The sequence below is a fragment of the Peromyscus maniculatus genome, chromosome X (assembly GCF_049852395.1).
Source record: "Peromyscus maniculatus bairdii isolate BWxNUB_F1_BW_parent chromosome X, HU_Pman_BW_mat_3.1, whole genome shotgun sequence".
Classification (NCBI taxonomy): domain Eukaryota; kingdom Metazoa; phylum Chordata; class Mammalia; order Rodentia; family Cricetidae; genus Peromyscus; species Peromyscus maniculatus.
This window is the reverse complement of record NC_134875.1, coordinates 46,628,180-46,643,825: the sequence shown is the minus strand read 5'-3', so window position 1 is coordinate 46,643,825 and position 15,646 is coordinate 46,628,180.

Genomic DNA, 15,646 nt, shown 5'->3' with positions numbered 1-15,646 from the left:
TCCTTCCAGATCCTTCCCAACTCCTCATTCACTCAATATTATGCCTTCTTTCCCTTTCTGTTTAGAAAAAAAATGCCAGACAAATTAAAAAGAAAAAAATACAAGAAACACATGCAGAGATACACACACACACACACACACACACACACACACACACACACACACATAAAATCAGAAACCATCATGTACAGCAAATGATCAGTAAGAAAAATTCCCAAGAAAACCAATATGTGACAAAACAGTCTACAAAAATACCATTGATGTTTTTTGTTGACAGTCAACTGCTGGAAATGGTAGTGTGGTTAATATAATCAGTGATACTCCATTGGGGAAAACTATTTTTTCCTTTACAAGTGGATGTCCATTGGAGATAGCTTCTTGGATAGCGCTGAGAGATTGTGTCCATTTCCCTCTCTCAGCTCTGGGGGCTTGGACCTGTGAAGGGCCTTAGCATGCTTACACGATGTCTGTGAGTTCATATGTGCATCAATCCTATTGCATCTGGAAGACACAGTTTCCTTGGAGTCATCCACCACCTCTGGCTCTTTCGATCTTTCTGCCTCCTCTTCTGCATAGTTCCTTAGCCCTGAGGGGAAGGGTTTGATGACAAACATCCCATTTAGGACTGAATATCCTGAGGTCTCTCACTCTCTGCACAGTTGTGTGTGTCTGCCTTTGTTCTCATCTATGACAGGAGGAAGCTTTTCTGATCAAGACACTATTCTAAGCGTATAGCAGACCATTTTTAGGCGTCAATTTATTGCTATGTTCCTTTAGCAGAATGGCAGTAGTTGCTTTTCCCCTAAACCCACGGCCTATCTAGTCTCAGGTTCTTGGTCACTTGAGCAGTTCTAGGGATGAGATCCATCTTGAGGAGTGGGTCTTAAATCCAATCAGATAGTTGTTTGTTACTCCCACAGTGTTTGTATCACTATTGCCCCAGCACATCAGGCAGGCCAGTCACCATTGTAGAGCAAAGGGTTTGCTTTCTAAATTTTTGTATATGGTGTGAACTAACAAACTCCGTTTCTTGAACATGAAAATATTCAATTTTCCAATGGCACTTATGGAAAAGACTGTTCTTAGTGTATTTTCTTGGCACCTTTGTCAAATCACTTGGCCTGAAGTGTGTAGATTTATTTCTGAGTTTTAATTTTATTCCATTTGTCTATATGTTTCCTTTGCTGTCAGTACCATGGTGTTTCGGTTACTGTAGATTTTATCACATATTAGCATCAAGGACTGTGATGCCTCTATTCCTGATCCTTTTGCTCAAGATTGTTTTGGCTATTTGGTGCTTTGATAGTTTCATATGATATTAGGATGGCTTTCTTATTCCTTTCAAAATGACATTGGAATTTTTGGAGGAATTGAATTGCATATGTAGATTGATTTGAGCAATGCATTCTTTACTTGTCATCATATTGCTGTGACAGAAAACCTGACAGATGGAACATAAGGAATGAGAGCTTATTTTGGCTCAGTGTTTCAAGGTATGGCCTACCATGTCTGTGGAGGATTGGTGGCAGGGATACGAGGTAGCTGGTCACATTGAATTACAATATCCCCAACCCTAGCTTACTTTTTAAGTGGCAAGTTCTCAGCTCATTTTCACCATTTTATGAACTGGGGGGAGGATTCTCATATCTATTAACCTAACCTAGAAAGTACCTCACAGACATGCCCAGAGATTCATCATTAAGATTTTTCTAAATCTCATTTAGTTGGCAGGCAAAATTAACCATCACAGATATTATAGGCATTTTAACAATATTGATTCTCCCAATTGATGAACACAAAATAGTTTTCCACTTGCTTGTGTCTTTTTAAATTTCTTACATTGACATTTTATAGTTTCCAATGTATAGTTTTTTCTGGAGAAAATTTTATATAAGTGATTTATTAGTAAAATTTTCTGTGAGGTCAATCTGTGAAAGGAATAAGGAAAGCAAGAGAAGCAATCTAAGCAAAAGTGTGATGTAGGGTGAAATTTAGCCTTAAAATTAATTTTATATTAAACTCTTGGTGTATAAATTGCTCTAAAGGATCTTTCCTTCCTTGACACAAATGAATGGAGATGTCGTACCTCTTCCCTAATCAACCATTGGCTATAGACTCCCTTAGGAATTAAATGCCTTCAGTAAGGCAGTTTCACTGACCCAGGGACAGTTCTATGAAGAGGTTATAGATGTGCACCTTAAGCATCAGCACTCACAGAAGCTGAATGAGGGCAACATACCAAACCATTAAAAGAGATTTTTGGAGACTGACACAGAAACTTAGTGTCTCCTAGAACTTCTCAGCAATTTTAAATATACACATAATATTTCAGGAATTCTTCCCATGAGAAGTTCCAGAGCCATCAAAGAAACTAGATTGCTTTCTGAAACTCTCTACAGATAGAGAATATGCATTTTGCCTTTGTCTCTTCAATTAAATACAAATTCCTCAGGCTTGAGTTGGAAGTTCCTGGTGCAGAATAGCAGATACTGTATGGTCTCTATTCTGGCTGAGACAGAGACAGTGCCGATTGAGTTTCAGAAGCAGCACTTACAAAGGTTCTAGTGGTAGTCTCTCGCTTACATGGAAGTGATATGGGAAATTAGTTCTCAGTGTCATCAAGTCACAGCTGTCAGAGACACATCCGGGTAAGCAGAAGAATTTGGGGTTAGCTCTCATTACTGCATGAATTTGAGGATATTTTAGGTAATTTGGGGGAGTATTTAAAGAATTCAGCAGGGTTTACTCTGTATTATATAGTATCAGAAAGCAAATGTAATTGGTTATCTTAATAAATCCTACCCATGATTCAAGAATACTAGCCTGAGACTAAATCTTTCTGTTACTTAGTAAGAAAACAGCAATTATAAGGATTAGCTGTGGCAGAGGGGTATCAGATTATCTCTGTGGTTTAGAAAAATATGTAGGTTTTAAATTGATCTGTCATCTTCACAGTGTGCCTGTGTCTGACATTGATGGCCTAAGATACTGTTCATGTGGAGACAGAGAAGCTTAAGACCTGGCTATTCATTCTAGACCATAGCATAGCACCAACAAGATCAGTGTGGTAGCCACAAGCCAGCTTCAAGTCACAGTCTGCCTTTCCTTCTCACACTTCAGGCTACAATATAAATGCTTTGTAGTAGTGAGTAATACCTCCATTTCTGCCTTGTAATCATGAGTGTTATTATTTTCTGGGTGCCTGTGTAAGGTGTGTATATGCTCCATGCCCTACAAGGAATGTATCAGTGTACATTTCTGTATATGCATATGTGTAGGCCAGAGGAGGACTTTGGGTGTCTTCTTCCATCCATCTCTGCCTCCTTATTCCCTTGAGACAGACTCTCCCAGTGGGTGTGAAGTACAACATTTTTGATAGGATAGCTGTCTAGCAAGTTCCTGGGTCTCTATTCCCCTGATGTTCCGGTTATAGGCACTCAAAGCCATGCCCCTTTTTTTCTGTTGGTTGCTAGGGATTCAAACTAAAATTCTCAGGCTTGTAGAGCAGAGCAAGCATTCTCACCCAGTGAGTGTTCATTCCAGCCCTTGAATATTATTTTTTATTATGCTATCTCCAATTATGGGTCTTTGGCTTTTTCAGAAATTACAGGAACTTCTAAAGAGCATCAAATAATATATTTTAATGACTTATTTTTTTCTTAAGCTGCTCAAATTTGAAGACACCTTGCATTTGCTTCCTTTCCTGCCTCATTTCCTAGATTTAGACTAAAAATCAGGATTGTCTCTGTCTTTATCCTATTAGTTATGTCTACTTTCCAACAAGGATGAAGAGATGTTAGCCATAGAAACCATAATATGAAATGAGACTCAGCATAATAAAGTACAAAACTGTGTATTTAGAAGATAGGGGAAGATGTTGAGCAGTTGTTGTGGAGAAGACTTTGTGCAGGCAGTGCAATGGAAGAAGGCAGACATTGATCAACAAGTCTGTTTTGACCCAGAAGCTGTGTAAATGAAAGTGTTTAGGTCAATCTCCTAATTTGGATCTTGGCTGATAACATTAGACCACTAGTTACTCCAGATTCATTGTATATGTTGACTTCCATGGGTTATTGATCTATGGTCCAAATCACAGTATTCTGCATCAGATATCACTTCAACAAATATAAGTTCAATAAAAACCAGAAACTTTTTGTTCATATTTCTGTTGCTGCTCCTTAAATAGTAGTTGACACAAAGTAGACAAACATTAAATATTCATTCAATGAAAGGATGGTTGATGAATGGATGAATTAAAACATGAGTCTTTTCCAATAAAAGACTTTCTCTGTATAGAGCAACAGCAAGACAAAAACAAAACAACTAAAACCTGATTAACTTCATCAATTTTCTTCACATGTTATTCTGTTTCTTCCAAAAATGATCATCAACCTTTCAAGAATAGCTTTATTTCATAGGCTCCTAGCTTGAGCTACAAGTTCTGTAGCTCAGCCAAATGTTAGTGTGCAGCAGTACTCAAAACACTGAACATGGGTCTGCCAATTACATTTAGCTTAACTGAAGTATCAGCTGGAATATAGACAGGAAGTGCCTCATTCAGACACTGCAATTAAGGAACATTTCCTCTGAGTCAGACCCTATTTCCAGGGAGCAGAGATGACATACACAGAATTCCATTTAATGGACTCAAGTTCAATGTCGTGGTCAATAAATGAGTTTGCCTGCAATTCGCGCATGCGCGCGTGTGTGTACATGCGTATGTGTCAGAGGGAGGCCTTTTGCTTAACCCACATAAAAGTACTCCCAGATATCATTCACTCTAACAGTAATAAAGAACAGGACATCTATTTTTCTTAAACATGCCTATGTTTACCCAAAATATTTTATTTTGATAATACCACCCACTTGCCTCAAAAAACACATAGATACACCTAGTTATGTGCATGTGTGCGTACACACACACACACACACACACAAAGACTTGTCTACAAATCTGTTGCTCAGAAAGGTAGCTACTTTTACTATAATTTTGAGAACAAGGAGGTTCTTGTTACTTAAAAATCCTAGAGATTTTAATAATATTGAGAAAACCAGATTGCTGATTTCATTGTTGGATATAAGAATGTTATAAGACAATATAGGAAACTGATTAGGCAATGGAAAAGTGTGATCAGTTGGAAAAGTAGGTGATAAGGAAAATAAACTTTCAATTTCTCAGTTTTGTTCAGGTGCACTACTAGACACTGCCATTTACATATTTCATTTTTTTATTAAGAAAATTTTTATTTATTTTAAATACAAACCACAAATACCCCTCTCTTCCCTCCTCCCGCTCCCCCAGGCCTCCCCCTGCCTCAAGGCTGTGTGAGGTGTCCCATTATAGGTAGTGGGCTCCAATAAAGCCTGCTCATGCACCAGGGATGGATTCTTATCCTACTGCCAGGAGGCCCCTTAAGCAGATCATGTTACACAATTGTCTCATTATGCAGAGGGCCTAGTCCAGTCCCATGGAGGCTCCAAAGTTGTTGATTCAAATTTCATGAGTTCTCATTAGTTTGGTTTGGTCGTCTCTACAGGTTTCCCCTTCATGACCTTGATGCCCTTGCTCATAGAATCCCTGTTCTTTCTCTTTGACTGGACTCCTGGAGATCTGCCTGCTGTTTGGCTGTGGATCTCTGCATTTGTTTCCATCAGTTACGGGAGAAGGGCTCTATGATGACAGTTAGGCTGTACACCGATATAATTACAGGCATAAGCCAGTTCAGGCATCCTCTCCACTATTGTTAGTAGTCTAAGCTGGGGTCATTCTTGTGGATTCCTGGGAACTTCCCTAGCACCCAGTTTCTCCCTATCCCCATGATGTCTCCCTCTATCAAGATATCTCTTTCACTGTTCTCTCACTCCATCCCTGTTCCAGCTCAACCATCCCGTTCCCTTATGTTCTCATCCCCCATCCCCTACCCTCCATTTTCCACCCATCATCCCCAGTTTACTCATGGAAATCTCATCTATTTTCCCTTCCCAGGGTGATCCATGCATCCCTCTTTGGGTCCTCCTTTTTTTCTCAGTTTTGTTCAGGTGCACTACCAGACACTGCCATTTATATATTTCATTTTAAATGTCTAAATATTTAAAACTCCCTGGCTCTGGCATTTGCTTATTATGTGACCTTGGGCAAGTCACTTCAAATCTTTGTATTTCAGTTTACTCATCCTGAAATGGTAATAATAGTATCTACCTGATTGTTTATTGTGAGGTCAAAAGGGATTGACATATTTCCAAGTACCTACAGTCGTACCTGGTATGGAGGAAGTGCTAAGTAAGTCATAGATACCATAACTTATTTTCACTTGAGAGTAGTTTAAACCATTCATGTTATGTCCCTTTCCTTCCTGGTGTTACAGACCAGTTCTTTATGAATAGAAAAGGTGCTTGGAATTTGGGATGTCGATACTTGGGAAAGAGTCTCAGCACAGGGTCACAATTCCACTGAAGAATTCAAGGCTGTATGTGCACCAGGAAGCAGGAGCCACAAACAAGTCTATAATATCATATATAGGTATCACAAATAAGTTATTTTGCTACCTCTTTCAATTTTAGTGTGTACCTGTGTTCCTGATATTCCTTCCCAGGGAGAAATGTGAACATCTTCCTTTTCCTACTAGAGTCATAAGGACAAAAAATGTTTGATTCTGCCAAAGTTCAACCTGGGGAACCAATGAGTTTATTGTGCTTAGTTACGGAACCCAGGTGAAGGTTCTAACCATGACCTCAGAACAACCACAATGGAGCCTTAGACCAACATCAATGATGGCTTCCCCATTACTGCATAACGGATACCTCCTCCTTTAGTCTTCTCTAGCCTATATATTCTAGTCCCCAACCTCAAGACCCCCAAGGCCTTAAAAATTTGGGCAAAATTATATCTAATAGAATGGGAGGAGTAGTTGAACACTCAGGTTGGGATCAAATGACCCTCCCAACCCCCCACCCCTTCTAGAAGGAGATGTCAACAGCAACAAGTCCTGCTGTGATGATATTTTGCAAGCAGACACAGCTGGTCATAAGAAGATGGTTGTGGTTTGGCTAGGATGATAGGTGCTGTGCAGCAACCTATTAAAAGTTCGAATTAATAGGGGTAAGGCTCAAGAATATGAATTTTCAAAAAGTATCCATGTTGGCTTGTCAAATTTAGAAAATAACAGTACAAGATGTCCAATAAATTTGATGTTCAAATGAATATTTTTATTATTGTGAGTGGCGTGCTAATCTCATAACATTTGTTGTTTAACTCAAATTCAACACTGCTTGTCCTGAATTGTATTTGGCAGAGTACACCCAAATCTAGTATCCTCTGAGATTAGAGAGCTACCCTAATAGAGAGACTCTGCCTCTGGGAAAGCTGTCCGTATAAGAATCAGCGTCAGGGAATCTGGAAATGAGTATAGTTATTGGAACTAAAGTGTGAAGCCACTCCTTGGTCAGAGAAAGATCAAAGTACCTACTTCACTGTCACTGCAATATAGTCATGGAAGACCACAAGGCAGAGCCAGATAACGTAAAGTCAACTGAAGAGGAATCATGTTTTTGTTTTTTTTTTTTTGGTTTTTTTTTTTTTTTTTTTGGTTTTTTCGAGACAGGGTTTCTCTGTGTAGCTTTGCGCCTTTCCTGGGACTCACTTGGTAGCCCAGGCTGGCCTCGAACTCACAGAGATCTGCACTGCCTCTGCCTCCCGAGTGCTGGGATTAAAGGCGTGCACCACCACCGCCCGGCTGGAATCATGTTTTATTTAATTTTTTTTTATTATTTTGAGAATTTCAAACATGTGCTGCCTTGTATTTTTCCATCCCCTCTCCCTCGTAAAACTGCTGTGTCCTCTGCCAATCAGTCTCAAATTTATGACCTGTTCTACAATTTGTATTGTTTTACACACACACACACACACACACACACACACACACACACACACACACACACAAGGGCTGACCACTTGGGATTTGTTATTATATCAGAGGCTTATCCCTGTAGAAAACTGATTCTTCGTTTAGCTCCCATTGATTGCCTGTAATTTCTTCATGTAGTGGTGGGACCTTAGAAGACTTCATGCTCCATGTTGGCATGATAAATAGAACTGCTTAAACTAGGAATATTTAAACTATCTCAATGATATGGAATTTTTCCCATAGCAATTGTTCTTACTGTACTTGCTAAGGGTAACTTTCCAAAAGTATATGTTACAGGGCCTCAACAATGGAATCACTGTTGGAACATAGTCCAAGAATGGACTCATTTGAGGAGAACTCTGAGTGCTTGTGAGAAAACTCCAAGAAAACAAAACAAAAGAGTTTTGTGAATTCAGTTTCTTCAAAAACATGAAATGTGTTTTAGTACCCCTCCCAGGTGTAGCAGATAGGAGTGAGTTTACTTCATATTATTCATTACAACTGGCTATTGTTATTTGTTTATATGCCTCTATAGAAAAACATGGTTTTGCTGCATGCCGCTTGTCTATCATGTATGGCTTGCCCTTGTTATTGTACACTTTACTCACGTGACCCCTCTTAACACTCAGATGATAAATTGTCTGATGCTCTAAATAAATCTGGTTATTGCATGAGACTTTAACCTACCTCATTTATCAGCTCCATTCTTCCAGGTCCCACCTTCTAGAGCAGTGACAAATCATAAAAGAAGGGTTCAGGAGTAAGATTTTTTTTTCAAAAAGCATCTCATGTTTATCCAATTCCAATCTCTGTACCCATTATTAGAGCTACCATAAAAAAGGTCTTTATAACAGGCACTAGTTGTCTCTACCCTGACTCAGCAGATAGTATGTTTCTTTACTCCAAGGTAGCTAGCCCCTTTACACTCCTACCCAACATGCTTTTCTCTGTATTTGTACAAACAGCAAGCAATTCTATGAACATTGTAGTCCTGTGACCATTCTGGTTCATCAGGACTATTGCCAGGGTCTCATTAGGCACTAGTGCCCCTAACCTGGGTAGTTATTAAAGCATGCTTACTAGCCTGAGAAGACGGGAAAGCTGAGTCCATTTGACTGATAAGAATATATTCTGAAATTTCCTTTTTGTCATAATGCCAAGTGTGAGCTGTATTTGCAGGTCTTGTTTTCCAGAGCCACACATCATCAATTGTACTGCACTGTTATCAACAGAGTGCAGACCAGCTCTGCTTCCTGGCTAGTGACTTATCACATTTTCATTATGACCTAAATGTCAGCACAGAAGAGTCTATTTTCTGATGGATTAAGAAGCTACTTATTCTGATGAGACTTCAATTCTCAGTCTTAGGAGGATAAAAGGAATGCCTTTTAATGGAAAGATTGACAGAACACTGGTGCCAAAGGTTTGGTTTAATTACTATTTCCCACCAATTGTACTGAACACAAATCCCAGGCATAGAGTCAGACATTCTCTGGTCAATAAGGAAATTTTTGTCTTAGTTACTTTCCCAACTCCATCCTACATCACAACCAAAGCCCTTTGGAGAATGGAACAGTCTACACCATCAGCTTATGATGAAGTGACAAACCAAGCATTCCAGAGATTAATTGGCTACCAGTAGTAAATAATGGAAGTAATGAAATCACTAAGCAGGATGAAAGCATACATAAAAAGAAATACAGGCAAGCACATTTTTAAATTTCAGAATGTGTGACAGAATAGAAGTCTGCAAAACACACAAGTGGAAAATGTATACATAACAAACATTTCTCACACTAAGGTGCTTTATAATTCTGCAGCATATTGACCAATTGGGCATGCATGAGTTATTGGTATACTCATTTTTTTCCTCACACCTTTGTGAACTCTGCACTCATTGAAGGCATGATCCATGTCTTATTCATCTCAGTTTCTAACTTACAGAAGTCAATATAAGCCTTTGTTTTAAAAGAATTTTACAGGTACTTATAAAAGTACTGGCAGAATATTGAGAGATGAGTGTAGACAAATTTCTAAATGGTCTTATTAAATAAAAAACACAGAGCCAGAAATTTGGGTTAAAGCCTTAGAGAGATCAGGGAAATACAGAAAGCCACCAGCTAATCTCACCTCACCAACTCCACAGCTTCTAAGGAGTGTGACTTCCTGTCTTCCCAGGCTTATATGCCTTGCTTTTCTGCCCTCTCATTGGCTCTTGGTCCAGCTACCTCACTTCCTCTTCCTACACAGCCCTGTCACTGTCTGTCTGCCTGTACAGACCTCCAGGTCTCTATGGTTGGTACTGAGATTAAAGGCATGTGTCACCATGCTTGGTTCTATTCCTTAGTGTGGGCTCGAACACACAGAGATCCTGCCTGCTAAGGGATTAAGGGTGTATGCTGCCTAAATTCTTTGTTTACTTAAAATGGCTGACCTTTTCCCCCTGATCTTCAGGCAAGCTTTATTTATTAACACACAAATAAAATATCACATTTCAGCACAAATAAAATATCACTACATTTCCCCTTCTTTTGTCTAATAAAAATTAAAAAATAAAAAATTTATAACTAATATAAGAAAAACTATACAACAAGTACAATACTGTAGACAATATACACAAGCAATAAATAGGTCAACAATGTTGAGTTCATTTGTATCTGACAAATCCAGAGAATATATTCCATTCTCTATCCCCTATTTTGATGAGTCTAAAATGTACCTAATTTACTTTCTATCCTAACTTATATTACCAACAGAAAACTATCTTATGTTGTCTTTCAAACTTATACACTTAACACCTCTTAGTGAATTTTTTCTGAATTTCTTAACAAGTAAAACTGTAACTACAATTATCTAATCTTCAACTCCCTCAGAGACTTGAGAAGGAAATAATATTACCTAGTAAAACAGGAAGTGCAAGCAAATGACTTTCAAAAAATGAGTAATGAGAGAAAGAGCTAGCTGCCTGGACAGTCACCCGAGGTTTCTCTGCAATTAGCACATATTTCTGAGAGAAATATAAGGAGGCATTATTATAAAGAGCAGTCACCAGCCATCTAGATTGTACAAGAACAGGGCACAACAACGGCTTATATTTCAAAGACACCAACAGCTTTACCTTTAAAATGGTTAACAGACAAGCCTGTATGGGTTCAGCAATGGCCTTTAACAAAAGACAGAAAAATGATCGAGAGACTAGGCCTTGCAGAGTTGGTGAGGTGAGATTAACTGATGGTTTTCCATATTTCCATGATCTCTCTGAGGCTTTAACCCAAATTTCTGGCTCCATGTTTTTTATTTAATAAGACCTTTTAGAAATTCATCTACAATTGGCACCCAAACATGGTGGCAACAGTTTCTACCTAAAACCTGAGAAAGCTTTAAAAATAAAAAGATTCTAAAACAGAGCTAAAAACAGTTTCCTAGTTGTGTCTTTCAGGCAAGCCCTGAGCTACAGTGTGGTGGGTTCACAGTGTGGTGGGTTCACAGCAGTGTTTGGGCTTGAACTGCAGCATGTCAGATTCCTGCTGCCAGTACACAGAGACATCTCCAAGCTACACAGTATATTGCATGGTAGATTTAGCCTTTGCTAAAAAAGAAAGAAAGAAAGAGGTTTCTGGGCTACAGGCTGCATACAGAGACATAACAGTATTAGTTGATTTTCTAATTTATGGTAACCAGAAAACCAACTTTTAGGATTAGAGAGATGACTTAGCAATCAGGAGCACTGGCTATTCTTGCAGAGGACCCAGACTGAATTCTCAGCACCTACAGGCAGCTCAAACCCACTTGGGAAAACACCCACACACATAAATAAAAAATAAAATAAAATAATGCACTGAAAAGAAAAGAACAAAAAAATAACTCCACAGAATGCTGGAGATGATCCATTTCTTGAGGAAATAGTTTAAAATTGGCTTTTCAAAATACATAGCTAGGTCTGGCTCCTGTCAAATAGGCAAGTTACCCTTTGGGGATAGTTTTTCACTGCCTGGTGGAAAAGTAAACATTTCATGATTAAAGAATAGAAAATGTATCAACTTCTGAAGTAAACATTTCAAATGAGTGACATAAAACTCCTTTGTGAGCTAACTGATTGTTTTTAAATCAAGAATAACAAGCTATAGATGAAACTTGAAATTCTCTATTCCTTGATTGTTAAGAAACAGTATCAGGAATCTGGAATGTTTCAAAAATTATAAAAGGCCACACACGATGGTGAGTTACTAGCAGATGGAAAGAAAGTAGAGAGCAACTAATCAACAGTAGGGATGAAGCATCTTGTAAAGGAAGTAGAGCTCAGAGGGTCAAAAATTGGGGACAGCAATATTAAAACTTCCAAATCCATAAACATCTGTGGATGAGGTAAATGGGATTGCTGTATTATTGACCTAAAATGAAGTTGCTATTGAAAACAACAACAACAACAAAAAATCCTAAGAGGCAGTAGGAAGAAATTTTCCTGAGATTTAGGTGCTTTTTCGAGAAGAAATTCCAGAATTTCCGAGATTTTCCAATTGCTCTTCTGATCCCTGCCTTCCACTGTTGATATCTTTGTGAGATCTTCTCTGGATAATTCAGTAAATCTAGGCCAGAAGTGAGATGAGTAAATCACCAATCATTATACAGGCCAATGATTTAAATAGACAGTTCTTAAAACAGGAAATATAAAGAGTCAATAAATATTTTAAAATGTTCAACATCTCTAGCCACCAGAATGAAAATTAAGGCTACTTTCAAATTCTATCCCACCGCAGTCAAAATGGACACCATAAAGAAAACAAATGACAAGAAATTCAGATGAGGATGTTAAAACGTTGGCAGTAGTGTAAACTAGTCCAACAAATACTGGCAAGGATGTTGGTGGGAGTACAAACTAGTACAGCCACTATGAAAACCAGTGTAGAAGCTTCTCAGAAAACTTGAAATAGAATTGTAATATGACCCAGCTATAACCAAAGAACTGTACATCACAATATAGAGATACTTCTACACTCATGTGCTTTCACAGAAGCAAGAAAATGGAATCAGCCTAGATGTCCCTAAACAGATAAATAGATAATGGAAGCATTATATATATATATATATATATATATATATATATATATATATATATATATTTCATTTGTAAGGGAAAGTTAAATTATTTGTAGAAAAAGAATGGTACTGGAAAACATTATATTGAGGTAATTCAGACATCCAAAACAAATACTACATTTTTATCTCATTATATAGAGCCTATCTTCTGTTAAATATGTATATCCTGTTGTAAATGAATATAGGGAAAGACCAGGAAACTAGAAACAGACCTGCAAGACTGGACAAAGGGCTTTTAGAGATGAGCTAAGGAAGATAATACAAAAAGTAGAAGAGAGAATATAGGGGTCTATGGGTACAGGGGAGAAAGGGAAAGCACAGAGATAAGGAAGTAGTATGAGGGCCATGAGAGTCAACCATTATTAAATAGGTATGAAAAATTCCTTGGGAAATCTTTTACTTTTTAAGCTAATTTAAAAAAACAATTTTTAATATGACATTTTATTCATTAAATGTATATTGGTCACAGACCAACTCACAGCTCCCTGCTCTCCAACATCATGTCGTCTTTTTATTTCATAATTCATTGACTCCAGTTTGAGTCACCTGATGTGTGATATGCAGATGTCCTATTTGTGGATGAGTATTCATAGACACTTATTCTTTGCACTTTGACCTGTTGTGATTTTTATTATTATTATTATTTTATTTTATTTTACAATACTATTCAGTTCTACATAACAGCCACAGATTCCCTTGTTCTCCCCCTTCCTGCCCCCCCTTCCCCCAGCCCACCCCCCATTCCCATCTCCTCCAGAGCAAGGCTTCCCCCGAGGACTGAGATCGACCTGGTAGACTCAGTCCAGGCAGGTCCAGTCCCCTCCTCCCAGATTGAGCCAAGCGTCCCTGCATAAGCCCCAGGTTTCAAACTGCTAACTCATGCAATGAGCCCAGGACCTGGTACCACTGCCTAGATGCCTCCCAAACAGATCAAGCCAATCGACTGTCTCACCTATTCAGAGGACCTGATTCAGTTGGGGGCCCCTCAGCCTTTGGTTCATAGTTCATGTGTTTCCATTCATTTGGTTATTTGTCCCTGTGCTTTATCCAACCTTGGTTTCATCAATTCTCGCTCATACAAACCCTCCTCTTTCTCACTAATTAGACTCCCAGCACTCCACCTGGGGCCTAGCCGTGGATGTCTGCATCCAGATTCCTCAGTCCTTGGATGGGGTTTCTGGCACAACAATTAGGGTGTTTGGCCATCCCATCACCAGAGTAGGTCAGTCCCAGTTGTCTCTCGGCCATTGCCAGCAGTCTTTTGTGGAGGTATGTTTGTGGATTTCTGTGGGCCTCTTTAGCACTTTGTTTCTTCCTTTTCTCATGTGGTCTTCATTTACCATGGTCTCCCTCTCTGTTCTTGATCCAGCTGGGATCTCCCGCTCTCTTTCCCTCGACCCTTGCCCTTCATTGCTCCCACTCATGTCCAGGTTGTTCATGTAGATCTCAGCCATTTCTCCATTATTGGGCGATCCTTGTGTCTTTCTTGGGGTCCGGTTTTCCAGGTAGCCTCACTGGTGATGTGAGTAGCAGTCCAGTCATCCTTGTTCCACATCTAGTATCCTCCTATGAGTGAGTACATACCATATTTGTCTTTCCGAGTCTGGGTTACCTCACTCAGGATGATTTTTTCTAGATCCATCCATTTGCCTGCAAACCTCATGATGTCATTGTTTTTCTCTGCTGAGTAGTATTCCATTGTGTATATGTACCACATTTTATTTATCCATTCTTCAGTTGGAGGGCATCTAGGTTGTTTCTAGGTTTTGGCTATTACAAACAATGCTGATATAAACATATTGTACTGCAGAAAGAAACTTCTCTGTTGCAGTCTGAGAGCTGCATTAATCTACAAGTGTTAAAGGATAGTTTTATATTATGTCCATTTACCTAAACAATGATAGTAGGGTCACCTCTGGGACATGTGAGCTCCCCAACTACAGATTCTAGGCCAGATTTACAAAATAACGTGGTTTTAAATAAAAATTAAGGAACAGCACCAAAAAGGTATATCATTTCCAAATTTTATTTATTCAAATTTGTAATCTTTGGTACATTTCTCTTTCACTTTCTTACGCTGATGAAACTATCCTCCGTGTTCTATGGAGCAGTCCACATGGCAAGGAACAGAGGCCTCTGTGCTTAGTTTGCTTTCTGTTGCTGTGTCAAACAACTTGACCAGGAGCAAACTTGAAGAGAAAAGAGTTGATTTGGCTTACAGATTTCAGTCCAGCATCAACGGGAGACAAAGCAAGAACTCAAGGCAGGAACTTGAAAACAGAAACTGAACAAGAGACCTTGGGGCAATACTGCTTAGTGGCCTACTTCTTGTGGCTTAATTAACCTGCCCTTTTATACAACCCAAGACCACCTTGCCAGGGTGGTGCCTCTCAAAGGGGGCTGGGCCCTCTTATGTCAATTAATAAATAATGCCCCACAGACCAATCTGATCGAGGCAACTCATCAGCTGAGGTTCCCTCTTCCTAGGTTGCTGGGGGATGTCTTTCTGTATGCTGTGAATATATGTTGTTCCCACTGGTTAATAAATAAGCTGATTTGGCCTATGGCAAGGGAGCTTAGAGGTAGGTGGGAAATGCAAGAGAGACAGGAAAGAGAAAGGTGGAGTGTAGGGAGAAGCTTGGAGC